This window comes from Mytilus edulis, chromosome 6, assembly GCF_963676685.1.
Source record: "Mytilus edulis chromosome 6, xbMytEdul2.2, whole genome shotgun sequence".
Classification (NCBI taxonomy): domain Eukaryota; kingdom Metazoa; phylum Mollusca; class Bivalvia; order Mytilida; family Mytilidae; genus Mytilus; species Mytilus edulis.
This window is the reverse complement of record NC_092349.1, coordinates 33,767,351-33,770,737: the sequence shown is the minus strand read 5'-3', so window position 1 is coordinate 33,770,737 and position 3,387 is coordinate 33,767,351. Positions and strand designations below refer to the sequence as shown.

The 3,387-nt window shown below is 29.4% G+C and overlaps 1 long non-coding RNA gene across 1 annotated transcript; it reads right to left on the bottom strand.

Annotated features, from left to right (window-relative positions):
• Positions 1-1,041: 1,041 nt before the first annotated feature.
• On the bottom strand, positions 1,042-2,591 carry LOC139527556 (uncharacterized). The gene is made up of 2 exons (XR_011665380.1): positions 2,543-2,591; positions 1,042-1,392 (listed from the first exon to the last, which is right to left on the bottom strand). It is a non-coding gene; the product is annotated as an uncharacterized lncRNA (long non-coding RNA).
• Positions 2,592-3,387: the final 796 nt, after the last annotated feature.

Genomic DNA, 3,387 nt, shown 5'->3' with positions numbered 1-3,387 from the left:
CTTCGTGAAACCATCCTTTTTTGTTTATTTTTTTATTACCAACTAAATGTAATGTGTTAATTATCAGATGTTGAAATTCACTTTAGATTTGAGCATTTAGCATCTTGATCTTTGCCATTTGTAGGCATCAAAATATAATTTTGCATCCAAATCCAGTGGGGGGAGGGTGTTTTCTTTCGTTTGTCTATTTGTCTGTTGGTCTTTTTTTTTTCTTTGCCAGTTTATTTTCGACTTGAGTGTCCCTGAGTTATCTTCCACCGGTACTCTATTGGAGACTGTGTCAGTCGATATATGGTTGTTGGTTACAAAAAATACTTTGATTACAGGATTAAGTCTTCTGATAGGGTAAAATATTTGATAATATCTTAAATCAGAACTCTTATGACATCAAAGTTTTTTTTTTATTTATAGTAAATTAAAGTATAAAATATGGTATGAATGCAAATCAGAAAACTATCAAAAAGTCCAATTGAAAAAGATCTTAACTATGACAGTTCACTATACAACCTTCACAAAAGAGCATATGCCTACAGTTTGTTAAGACGATTTAACCAAAATGAAAAAGGAACGTAATTTCAGACAATCTAAGTCCAGTATTCATTTATAGATGAAACAAAGTATTCAAACATTGACATACTAGTACACAACTACTTATCACACTGACCATTAACAAAGGTGTAACACAATGATGAACATGATTCAGGACTATTTGCCATTTTAACACTCCGTAAAACAGATAACTATGTAATTATCAATCTTAATTTCAAAACGATATACATGTATGTAAAAAATGAGAAGGCAGTTGTAGGGTTGAATTAAAAATATACTCCAACTATACACTCTGATTCAAATGAAAAATTCTATGAAACTGATATTGTCAAGATCTGTAACGTTTCGATGACATGATTTTTAACGAACAATTTTTATTCCCATGGACAGTTATGTATAATTTTTAAAGCCCAATTGCCTGTGTTTTGATGTGTATTATTTAAGATTGAGGCAATATCAGAGATTTATATATGTTATAACATAACTATAACAAAATATACAATTAAATCTATTATCTAAAAAAAACGCAAAACTTACAATCTTTCATTTTTTTTCCGTTAATCATATACACAATTTTGTTGTTTCGTTAACTATATACACACTTTATAACTACTACTGTCGTTTCACACATAACTAGTATTTACGCTCCTCAGTTAACCTAAAAAAATATTGATAAAAACTGGACACCGTTTTCCCAAATACAACTTTTAATGATTCGCTGTAGCCTATTAATAACTCCTTCATAACTTCTGCGCGTTTTGCCTTCACTTCTTCATCGATTTTCGGCTGCTTCTTTTCTGTATCTTGCGAAAATTCCTTTTCTGTTTTCGTTGAAATTTGCAGCTGTGAAAAAATAGTGATTAAAAGTTACTTCTCATTTTAAAGCTTGTATAGTTTTACAAAATTGAAGAATTAGTGATTAAAAGGTACCTCTCATTTTGTGTGGATGCTCAACAATTCAATAGATTTGTTAGATTACAGACAATCTATGGCATTTTCATTTTACAATAGTATAAAAATCAATGAAATTTTATATACTTTACAAAAGTATTTCCAATTCCAACACAAATTAAAAGAGTTTGTCCTTCTTTATATCTTTTTAAGATAGCCAGCGGAAATACAAGTATTTTTTTTTAGAAATAATTAAAAAAAAGTATTTTTTCTTAGGGACGAATAAACGAACTCGTATAGAAATTACTCTGATTCAAACACATTCTCTGAAACTGACATTATCAGAATGATTGATTTCTTAATTGACAACATATTTGTAACGTTTTCAGACAATAGTATAAAAATCAATGAAATTTTCTATACTTTACAAAAGTATTTCCAATTCCAACACAAATTAAAAGAGTTTGTCCTTTTTTATGTCTTTTTAAGATAGCCAGCGGAAATACAAGTATTTTTTTAAAAATAATAAAAAAAAAAGGATTTTTTCTTATGGACGAATAAATCGAACTCGTATAAAAATTACTCTGATTCAAACACATTCTCTGAAACTGACATTATCAGAATGATTGATTTCTTAATTGACAACATATTTGTAACGTTTTGAGACCAAACACAAAATTGGCATTCCCGTGAACCCAAACTTTGATCCTCTTCTTTCCGACTGGTTCTTTTATCAATAAGAGACTGACTACATTCAAGGGATTATTAGGTAGAATGAAAAAAAACCTAGCCATAACCTTTATCTTCACTTTTGCGCTTCATAAATTATGTTCTCTTACTAAATGAATTAACGATTGGTGAGTATATTGAAAGCATCAAAGTCTGAATTTCGACGGTAATATGGAACCTGCTATAAACTATGGTGTAAAATCTCAAAATGTGGCGTTAGGATTATATGGCATTTAGATGTTTACCATATAGCAATCAGTCTATCCTTGGAGGTCAAAATTTACTAGAAAAACAGTTGACCGCGTTAAAACATGAATATATACAATGACTATAATCAATACATTGTTTGCAGTGAATGTTATTTTAAACTTACATAGAGATATTTCAGTTCTTCAGATTTATTAATCTTCTTCGATTTCCCTGCATTGCAAACAATATTATTTTGACTAAATTGTTTTATACAGAATGTTGACACGATCAAACATGAATAGATAGTGCAAAAAAACACAGGAAAAGGTTTCATATCTTTTCACTACGTATACCTTTAAAGTAGTCATGTTGGTATGAAATAATGGAAATATTTATTTTTTTTAATATATACGTTTTATTCATTCTATTACTGCATCTTAGGATAATTAAGGACAGATATTTTAACTAAAATGCAATAAATTCTTTCTTCGTGCATATTATAACATGCACTATCTCACAACTCTTGATTCTAAATACGAGGAAAGGTAGCACTAGCACAACGATTAAAGAATTGTAAGTTCAGTCTAGGTGTCAGACCTGGCCGTATTGTCACGATATCAAAATAGCATGAGGTCAATTCCCGGCGAGTGAACATTACATAGATTTTAAATGGTTTTCGTTGCAGGTTGTTTGTATTCTTTATACAGAGTTTTCTTCTTTTTTTTTGTATATCGAACCGTGTGCTGTCGGGATTTTTGTTCAGAGGCAATTATAGATATTCATATTTCTATGTGTATCTTGCAAACAATAAGTAAATTTTTAGCAATTTAAAAATTGTATTTGATATCATATCAGCTCCACTATAGAGCGTATCAGACCCGATTATGAACAAAAAATATAGATGTTAAGATTTAAAAAAAAACCACCCGAAAGCCTTAAATTCTTAGATTGACTTACATTAATTGAACACAAAGCATAAAGAAGATATATTACAAATTTGTGGGAGATATTATGAACATAATTGTGCAA